The 10737-nt window shown below is 50.3% G+C and overlaps 1 long non-coding RNA gene across 1 annotated transcript; it reads right to left on the reverse strand.

The window, feature by feature from the left end:
- Positions 1-753: 753 nt before the first annotated feature.
- LOC141023399 (uncharacterized) lies at positions 754-4135 on the reverse strand. The gene is made up of 3 exons (XR_012184704.1): positions 3741-4135; positions 2375-2443; positions 754-1076 (listed from the first exon to the last, which is right to left on the reverse strand). It is a non-coding gene; the product is annotated as an uncharacterized lncRNA (long non-coding RNA).
- Between the last annotated feature and the right edge of the window lie 6602 nt (positions 4136-10737).

The following is a 10737-nucleotide window of genomic DNA, read 5'->3' on the forward strand; positions in this document are numbered from 1 at the left end:
AGCTTAGGCGAAGCCCTGTGTCGGTAGAACATCACCATCGTCACCACGCCGTCGTGCTGACGAAACTCTCCCTCAACACTCGGCTGGATCGGAGTTCGAGGGACGTCATCGAGCTGAACGTGTGTAGAACTCGAATGTGCCGTGCGTTCGCTACTTGATCGGTCGGATCATGAAGACGTACGACTACATCAACCGCGTTGTGATAACGCTTCCACTATCGGTCTACGAGGGTACGTGGACAACACTCTCCCCTCTCGTTGCTATGCATCACCATGATCTTGCGTGTGCGTAGGAATTTTTTTGAAATTACTACGTTCCCCAATAGCGCCAACTGTCGGGGTATTCTCGTGACAGATGCCAGAGGGTGGCTTATCATGGATGGGGCCAAGAGGACGTCGTCGGGCCCTGGAAGCGGGAGTGGGCGCGAGCTCGATTGCACACGAGACGTACCCAGGTTTGGGGCTCTCTTGGGAGATAACACCCCTAGTCCTGCTTTGCGGGGTCTCCGCATGATGACTATAATCAAATGATGGCTACAAGCTTGCTCCTTGAGCTGTGTTGCTAGAGGAGAAAGAAGGGCAGAGTTGCTACCTTGCTTCTCCTAGCTATGGTGTGTGTGTGTGTGGGAATGAGGGCTGAACCCTTTGCATTGGTGAGCCTGGGGGGTTTATATAGGTGTGATGCCCTCGATTCAATCGTACAATGATCATACACGCAAACGTGTACGATCAAGATCAAGGACTCACGGGAAGATATCACAACACAACTCTAAAAATCAAATAAGTCATACAAGCATCATAATACAAGCCAGGGGCCTCGAGGGCTCGAATACAAGTGCTCGATCATAGACGAGTCAGCGGAAGTAACAATATCTGAGTACATACATAAGTTAAACAAGTTTGCCTTAAGAAGGCTAGCACAAACTGGGATACAGATCGAAAGAGGCGCAGGCCTCCTGCCTGGGATCCTCCTAAACTACTCCTCGCCGTCGTCAGCGGCCTGCACGTAGTAGTCGGCACCCGCGGTGCAGTAGTAGTCGTCGTCGACGGTGGCGTCAAGCTCCTGGGCTCCAGCATCTGGTTGCGACAACCAGGAAGAAATGGAAAGGGGGAAAGAGGGAGAAAAGCAACTGTGAGTACTCATCCAAAGTACTCGCAAGCAAGGATCTACACTACATATGCATGGGTATCTGTGTAAAGGGGCCGATATCGGTGGACTGTACTGCAGAATGCGAGAATAAGAGGGGGATAGCTAGTCCTGTCGAAGACTACGCTTCTGGCAGCCTCCATCTTGCAGCATGTAGAAGAGAGTAGATGGTAAGTTCACCAAGTAGCATCGCATAGCATAATCCTACCTGGCGATCCCCCCTCGTCGCCCTGTGTGAGAGCGATCACCGGGTTATATCTGGCACTTGGAAGGGTGTGTTTTATTAAGTATCCGGTTCTAGTTGTCATAAGGTCAAGGTACAACTCCGGGTCGTCCTTTTACCGAGGGACACGGCTATTCGAATAGATAAACTTCCCTGCAGGGGTGCACCACATAACCCAACACGCTCGATCCCATTTGGTCGGACACACTTTCCTGGGTCATGCCCGGCCTCGGAAGATCAACACGTCGCAGCCCTACCTAGGCACAACAGAGAGGTCAGCACGCCGGTCTAAATCCTATGGCGCAGGGGTCTGGGCCCATCGCCCATTGCACACCTGCACGTTGCGAGGGCGGCCGGAAGCAGACCTAGCCTAGCAGGCGTTCCAGTCCAATCTGGCGCGCGCCGCTCAGTCGCTGACGTCACGAAGGCTTCGGCTGATACCACAGCGTCGAGTGCCCATAACTGTTCCCGCGTAGTTGGTTAGTGCGTATAGGCCAGTGGCCAGACTCAGATCAAATACCAAGATCTCGTTAAGCATGTTAATTGAAGTATCTGCAAACACCGACCAGGGCCAGGCCCGCCTCTCTCCTAGGTGGTCTCAACCTACCCTGTCGCTCCACCACAAAGTAACAGTCGAGGGCCGCCGGGAACCCAGGCCCACCTCTACCGGGATGGAGCCATCTGCCCCTTCAGCCCCCATCTCCGAATAGTATCATAAGTAATGTAACAGTATCAAGTATATAGCATATGCCCGTGATCACCTCCCGAAGTGATCACGGCCCAATAGTATAGCATGGCAGACGGACAAGAGTGTAGGGCCACTGATGGAACACTAGCATCCTATACTAAGCATTAGGATTACAGGTAAGGGTAACAACTATAGCAACAATGACAGGCTATGCAGCAGAATAGGATTAACCGAAAGCAGTAACATGCTACACTACTTTAATGCAAGCAGTAAAGAGAAGGAATAGGCGATATCTGGTGATCAAAGGGGGGACTTGCCTGGTTGCTCTAGCAAGGAGGGGTCGTCAACACCGTAGTCGAACTGGGGGTCGCCGACAGTCTCGGGGTCTATGGAAAGAAGTAACGAAGGGGGAACACAATAAATAACAAAGCAATCAAAGCATCACAAAGCGTAACATGGCAATACGCGGTGCTAGGTGTGCCCTAACGCGGTAGGAGGTGATACCGACGAAGGGGGGAAACATCCGGGAAAGTATCCCCGGTGTTTCGCGTTTTCGGACAAATGAACCGGAGGGGGAAAGTTGTGTGTTCGCTGTGCTAGGAATGTGTGACGGACGAACGGGCTACATATTCGGATTCGTCTCGTCGTTCTGAGCAACTTTCATGTACAAAGTATTTTCGTCCGAGCTACGGATTATTTTCCATTATTTTTCAAAGTTTTATTAATATACTAGAATTAATATTAATTTCGAATTTAACTAAACAAATGCTAAGTGCACAAAGGAATTCCTACCCAGTGTGTATGTCAAGTGGGGGCGGTGTGCAGAGTTGACCCAGTCAACATTGACTGGTCAAGGTGAACAGTACAGGGGTCCCACATGTCAATGTTTTAATAAATTCCAAAAAGATTATCTAATCTATTTAGATGGGAGCCACTTGTCATCTGCTATTAACTTAACCTAGCACTAAAGTAATCCTAATTACTAAGCTAAAGGGGCCAGCCCTACGCACTCACAGCACACACGGCCATTCGCTGATTGTGCATATGTGTGAACTTTGTTGCTGGCAACTCATCACGGGCATGGCCATGGCCAACATCAACGTATAGCAACGAGCAGCATGTGGCGAGCAGCATAGAAGTAGAAGCAGCAATAAACAGCGGCAGGGCCACGACGCAAAGCCAAACGAGGCAGGGACGCGGCCAGGGAGCAGCAAGCAGCAGTAAGCAGCGACGGCAGCAAGCGGCTCCGGGCGCGCGTGCGAGGGAAGAAGAAGCTGAAGAAGCCGTAGCAGGCAGCAGCTGTGAGCAGCCGCAGAAAGCAGCGACAGCAGCTAAGGCGCGGCGCAGGCGTGCGCGAGCATCACCGGGCGGACGAGCACGCGCACGAGCCACAACAGGCGCGCACGGCGGGGTGCAGCACGGGCGCGGCCGCAAGGTCGAGCGCGGCGGCGGTCGGAGCAGAGCTCGATGAATTCCTCGCCTCGCGACGGGTTCGAGCGAACAAAACATGCAGGCGACATCTACGGGTCACCAGGAGCTCATTGCCGCGATGCAAATGAGCAGAGAAGCTCGGGAGCGTGGAGCACTTCGGCCATGGCGGCGGCCGGAGCACGGTGCTCGTGGAACGGCGGCCAGAGGACGGGAGCAACGCCTAGAGGAAAAGGGGATCGATGCGGAGCTCACTTTGATGCCCGGGGAAGGCTCGAGGGTGCCGGGGACGGTCGGAGCGAGTAGATCGACGCGGCGGCCGAGGCAAACGACGACGAAGGGAACGGACGCGGGCGCCGTCGCAGGTGCTCCCCGGCTTGGATCCGGTGATGTGGTCGACGGAGATGACGGGAAGGAACGCAGCGGAGCCAGTGGGCGTGTTCGCCGGGGGCGCGGAGCTCGGTGGCCGCGGCGGTGACGGGGCAGCAGCGATGAGGAGCTCGGGTGGGCGCGTGAGAGAGAGCGAGGGGCGCGAGGGGGGAAGGACTGCGAGGGGGCTAGGGTTTCAGGGGCGTCGACGGGGCCTTGTAGGCGGGGCAGGGGTCGCTGATGGCCGCCACCGCGGCCAAGGCGCCGTGGATGGTTGCCACAGCCCCCTCCATCTCCTGTAGCGACGGGAAGGGGATGGCAGGGGTGGGCTGGGCCGTTTTCTTGGGCTAATGGGCCACATGGCCCAGTAGATTAGTTTTGTTTTTATTTTTCTTTTGTCTTTTTTCCTTTTGTTTTCTATTTCTTTTCTGTTTTATTTTTAGTTCCTTTTTATTTTAGGTTTTATAAAAATTACCACTAGCACCTAAATTAGTACTTATAAATATGTCACTGCCCCATTAGTTCGGGCAATTAATAAATTAGCTTAATATTTTATTAATTGAAAAAGGCATTTAATTATCTGTTTCTTCTACTGTTTTACTTATTTCAGAATATTTAAACATTTTGTAAAAGTGTGGTTACTTCACCAAAATAATGTATGGATTATATTCTGCAAACCGAACATTTCAGTTTTAATGTTTGAAAACTTTTGATGTTTGCCATTAACTCAAATTTGAATTTGAATCGTTTTGAACTAACGCGAGATTAGCAACAGTAATCGTGGTGACGTGGCATCATTAACGTGGGAATACTGTAGTCTAATTATCCGGGCGTCACAATTCTCCTCCACTACAAGAAATCTCATCCCGAGATTTAAGAGGTAGAGTTAAAAGGAAGAAATTGGTTACGAAATTCTAACGAGTCTTCTCGATCTTGGTTGTTCTTTTCGAAGCGGTCGATCCATTACGTTGATGTCTTCATTTCTCTGCTTCAGGTCATCATGATGAAGTAGGCATCCTTTCTTCAGGTTCTTCATCGTACTTACGAAAGGGTAAGAAGGGAAAACTCTATAAGGACGGATTCTAACAAGATCGAGCATCAGGCGGTTAACTCAGGGGAAGAAGCATAAGTATCTCTCGAATTGTAACTTAAGAAGATATCGGGAGCAAAGTAAGAAGGTACCATGAGAAGTTTCAAACGGATAGGCAATCGTTTGATGCCTAATCAGAAGGTGAAAGGGTTCCAGAGCAACGAGAATAAGTATTGTGTCTGATATCAGAATAGATTACTAGGGAGGTGACCCCGTGAATTACATACGAAGTCAAGCGCGAGGAATAACTTTGGAGACATGGATATAAAGAAGAGTCAGGTTTTGATCATGTGGAACTGTGGGTTATGGGCCCACCATGTGGGTTAAAATTAGGAAGGGCGGTGACGTCTTGCACGATCATGTAAGCAAGGCATGTCAGAGTATAGCCTGTCAGTTGTGCCGGCAACAACATCGATACCAAGGGCAAGGGACGAAGAGAACCATTTTCCTGCTCGTTGAACGAGGCGGACCAATAGGAAAAGTTCTCGTCCATCGGTGGCTACCGGAATGTCATCAACAATAGTAACAGGGTCTTGCTGACAGAAATGTACACCGAGGTGTTTACGTAAGTGGAGAATATTACTTCTTAGATCATATAGGTCACAAGAAAGGTTAAACCAAACAATGGAAATGAAAAATATGATTATCACATTAAATAGAACAATGGAAAGGAAAATGTGTTTAAACACATTATTCAGGGGTATATCCTTCCCAAGGACAAGCAGAGCATGATATCCATGACAGGATATAATTGTAGAAAACCCTTTAGGTATGGGGAGAGGAATTTGATGACCATACCCATACAATGGTGTTTTGGATAATTGATAAAGAAAATATAGCATTTTTCTTCAAATGTTCTTATTGAAGATCGGAGTAACACAGACATGCTTCGAGATAGCATTGACAAGGTCTTCAAGCAAAGGTCAGACCTTGGATACACAAAGGATCCATCAGGAAAAACTTATTAAACAAGTCATTCAATTTCCTCATGGAAGAATGGTTAACCTTGTTAAAAAGGAAACTATAACAATAGGTCCTCTGGTCAGATGTGCTAGGCATGACATCACCTTACCGGGTCACATAAAGACCATTGTTATAACTCTTGGAAAAGTGTTCCAACCATCATATCTGACCGAGATTCAGATCTGATCGGTGTTAGGATACCTCAGACTCAGGATGCCTGAGAAGAAAAGGTGCAAAACAAATTGACGAGACGACATTGTAAGATTCTCGGGAAATTTACTACGGAAGTGAGTTCCGAAATAAGAGCTCATCATTAAACCAATGAAGGGATAAGGTGGTAGCTGATGAACTCAGCGACAATTCATCGAGACTTCCAAAAGATGGGTTTCCACAATTATGTGAACAAGGAGATAACATTAGTCAGATCAATGATATAATGATGTATGCTCGAGGGTATACACAGTTAAACATTGGTTGAAAGGTGCACCCGAAATATGGGCTTAAGTAGCATGATCAATGTTAGAATGGTGGTTCGATAACCAATGGTCTAAGAATGAAATATCGACCATTAACGTCGAAGCAATAGGGTTGCTAGAAGTTTTGAAGTCGCACATCATAGTTCGATTGTCGGTTTTCCGGTTAGAAATAACACGGGGACCAAGGAATGAACGGATATGGCAAAATATATCACCTCTATCAGGAATTCTTAAGAGGTGGTGAAATTCTCACGACATTCTTGACATAAAAGATGGTAATACTCCAAGGTAAAGACGAACAAATGCTGGATAGCAAGGATCTCAAGGTATAACACAAAACACGAACAAGTTTGTGTTGAACGGAAGGCAATAAAGTGGTCGGTGATAATACAAATCATCGAGGGCAAGGATGGTATTTCTCATCAAGAATTCAACTGATATTCTGGAAGAGCTCATAATGCTGATGAGGTTCATGACACATTTGTCGAGAAATTTCAAGAAGATGTAATCGATAGGCGATGACATCAAGTTAAAGGAATGATGAAGCGAAAGGTTATTGGAACCATGGGTACGACACAAACTCGAAGTCAAGCTTGTTGTTCAAGGCGAAATGATATGACGAGAAAGATCGACGTAAGCTTGGCTCATCGTCAAAAGTTGTGCTCCGGGAATACGGACCAGGTAGCACAGTTGAAGCTTTAACATGACGATGATGATGTAGCCAATCGGTTGGGAATGACATCAGCGAGTACAACTCGCAGGTAAGAATGATTACAAGGAGTAGTTGAACCGTAGAACGGACTCAATTCAGTTATCGGTGTTTCGAGTGACAAACAACTCAAAACCCGGAGAAAATTGGAATCATCGAGAAATAATAGTTGATGAAGAACTCACAAGAAGCTATGTAGTTCCCAGAGTGTAATACTCGACGGTAGAGCAGAGTAGACGGTGGACACGTGAAATGATCTGCAGAAGACAAGTACTTCATCTTGTCTGAGAAATGGAATCAAAGGAGAACAATCATGGTCGGAACCACGGTTGCAAAGGACCAAACATGGATACTAGATGAACCTATATCAAGGAAATAGTTATTATTACAAGAAGTTTCCATGATAGGATCTACATCGTGTCCATGGGCATGAACACAAGTTCAAGGTCAACTCCCACTTCTTCAATGTATAACCTTCCATTCACCTCTCGCTTTTTGAAAATGTCATTAGTTGTTGAAAGTTTTACCTGGTGCAATACCAGATAAGGCGTCCGACCCCCAACATGCTGGCTATGGCCGCGCCGCATTGCCGAACGGCTGGGCTCGCTAGCAGCTGGTGTGCCGCCTACGATGCGGTCGATCTCGCACTGGTTGGCCTCAGCGCGGCGGTTCATGGCCACCATCTTGTTGGCGCTGTCCAGGAGCGTGACACAAAACGCCTCAAGTGTCGCCCCATCGCCGTTGGCGGCAACGGGAGTGGCTAGGCCCTGCATGGCCGCTCACAACGGGTGCTGGGCGGCCCCATCGGAGTCCTCTCTGTGGCCAGTGACCAGCACCTCCGCGACGGTGTCGGCGTCGGCGTCACTAGCGACAGGAGGGAGCGGGTCGTCAACGACCACCACATCGGCGGGGAACCCGTCGGTGGAGGCCGCGTTGGAGACGGTGAGCTTCTCGAAAGGCTCGGAGAGGGGGTCGACGGAGTGAAGAGCCTCTACGTTGGAGGCGGGCTCGTCGGAGAGGCTGGCCTTGCCGAAGAGGTCGACAAGGCAGCTCGCGAGGCAGGCTGCTCCCGCGTGGGCGGTGTGCTGGTGCAAGCGCAAGCGGGCGCGCCGGGCTGGCTTATTAGGCCAGCCACGACGTGCTCGCCGGAGAGGAAGAGGGTCCCCGTCCAGAACGTGTCTCCGGCCGACGCTGCGTTAGGCCCCACGGTGGGCGCCAACTGTCGGGGTATTCTCGTGACAGATGCCAGAGGGTGGCTTATCATGGATGGGGCCAAGAGGACGTCGTCGGGCCCTGGAAGAGAGAGTGGGCGCGAGCTCGATTGCACACGAGACATACCCAGGTTTGGGGCTCTCCTGGGAGATAACACCCCTAGTCCTGCTCTGCGGGGTCTCCGCATGATGACTATAATCAAATGATGGCTACAAGCTTGCTCCTTGAGCTGTGTTGCTAGAGGAGGAAGAAGGGCAGAGATGCTACCTTGCTTCTCCTAGCTATGGTGTGTGTGTGTGGGAATGAGGGCTGAACCCTTTGCATTGGTGAGCCTGGGGGTTTATATAGGCCTACCCCCCAGGGGTACAATGGTAACACGGCCGGGTGTGGGACCCAGACGTCAGTGTCTAAGGTCGCCGGGTTCTCCGCCGGCTGCTGGGGCCCGCCGCTTGGAGGGCCCTGCCGGCTGCCGAGAATCCGGCCGACAGGTGGGGCCTGCCGCCTACGGGCCACGCTAACTGCTCTTCATTGTAGCTTCGTACTTGATGGCGGAGGCCGCGTCAGGAGTCGTATGGCTAAAGTCCCGCGCAATGCGGGCGGTGACCACCTGGTCAGCGCCCACTGTAGCCACGCTCCGTCTCGTTGAGGTAGGTGGGTGCGGACTCCAAGGATAGGGAAGGGCCGACAACTAGGAGCCGGCCCACCCCTCAGCGCTGCCTTCTGGTAGCTCACGGACAGGTAGTTCCCGCCGCCTGCGGGCCATACTGATTACCTTTTGCTGTAGCATGTCCCTGGCTGACGAGGGCCACGCGGAGAGTCGCATGGCTACAGTCCCGCGCCTAGCAGGGGGGTGTCCGCTTGGTCAGCTCCACTGTAGCCACGCTCCTCCGGAATTTGGGGGAGCAGGTGGCCCTGTAGCCACGCCCCGTCTTGTCGTAGTGGTTGAGTGCAGACTCTGAGGGGAGGAGGGTCCGTCTGCTAGAAGCCGGACCCCTCCCCCGAAAGACGCCTTCTGAGAGTGCGTCGTCTTCTGGGAGCCGGCCGCTTGGGCCCAGTCGGCCGTGCATCCGGGAGGTGCGAGGGGCTTTGCTAGCCCCGATGTCTTGAAATGCTAAGGGGTATAGATGAGGCTACCCGTGGTCCATCCCTCCGACATGTATACAATATCCTTTGCCTCACAATACATTACATAACTCTAGGGGAGATTTTTACGGTATCCTCGTGTTGGACACCATAATACTGGGTGGGCGTAGAGTGTATCTCTCCATCTTCATAAGGGCAAATCTTAGACTTGAACTATATTGTGTCGTGAGTCCGTGATATGTCTCGAATGTATATATAATTTTAGTTCATGGTACATTATTATCAATTACATACACTTTAGACATAATTTTTATTGAACTAACATATTAATCTAGTGTCCAGTGCCAGTTCCTGTTTTTGTATTTCAGAAAACATCACAAAAAATGTCAAGACAAAAATCAAACAAAAATATGTTTGGAAGTTTCATGTCGGAACATGACCAGGGGCCAAGACTTCACCCCTGTGGGCCCCATAGGGTGTAGGCGCTTTCTGGAGGTGCCCACCTTACATGGCTCCTACAAACTACAGGGCCCACTTTTGGCGATCGAGAGCTCTCGATAGCGCCACCATTTCGGTCTTTGCGTCATCAATTTCATGGCCGACGGTGGATCTCCGGAGCTGACGAGGGTGGTCCGGGGTGCGGCGGTGTGACGCCCCCGATTTGACCGTACACTAATCATGCACGCAAATGTGTACGATCAAGATCAGGGACTAATGGGAAGATAACACAACACAACTCTACAACATAAATAAGTCATACAAGCATCATAATACAAGCCAGGGGCCTCGAGGGCTCGAATACAATTGCTCGATCATAGACGAGTCAGTGGAAGCAACAATATCTGAGTACAGACATAAGTTAAACAAGGTTGCCTTAAGAAGACTAGCACAAAAGTAGCAACGATCGAAAAGGCAAGGCCTCCTGCCTGGGACCTCCTAACTACTCCTCGAAGCCGAACTCCATGTAGAATCATCCTCGGGATCTCTAGCTCCTGGAACTCCAGCATCTGGTTGCGACAATCAGGTATAGGAAGGGGAAAAGAGGGAGAAAAGCAACCGTGAGTACTCATCCAAAGTACTCGCAAGCAAGGAGCTACACTACATATGCATGGGTATATGTGTAAAGGGGCATATCAGTGGACTGAACTGCAGAATGCCAGAATACGAGGGGGATAGCTAATCCTGTCGAAGACTACGCTTCTGGCCATCTCCATCTTGCAGCATGTAGAAGAGAGTAGATTGAAGTCCTCCAAGTAGCATCGCATAGCATAATCCTACCCGACGATCCCCTCCTCGTCGCCCTGTTAGAGAGCGATCACCGGGTTGTATCTGGCACTTGGAAGGGTGTAT

This window comes from Aegilops tauschii, chromosome 5 (assembly GCF_002575655.3).
Source record: "Aegilops tauschii subsp. strangulata cultivar AL8/78 chromosome 5, Aet v6.0, whole genome shotgun sequence".
Classification (NCBI taxonomy): domain Eukaryota; kingdom Viridiplantae; phylum Streptophyta; class Magnoliopsida; order Poales; family Poaceae; genus Aegilops; species Aegilops tauschii.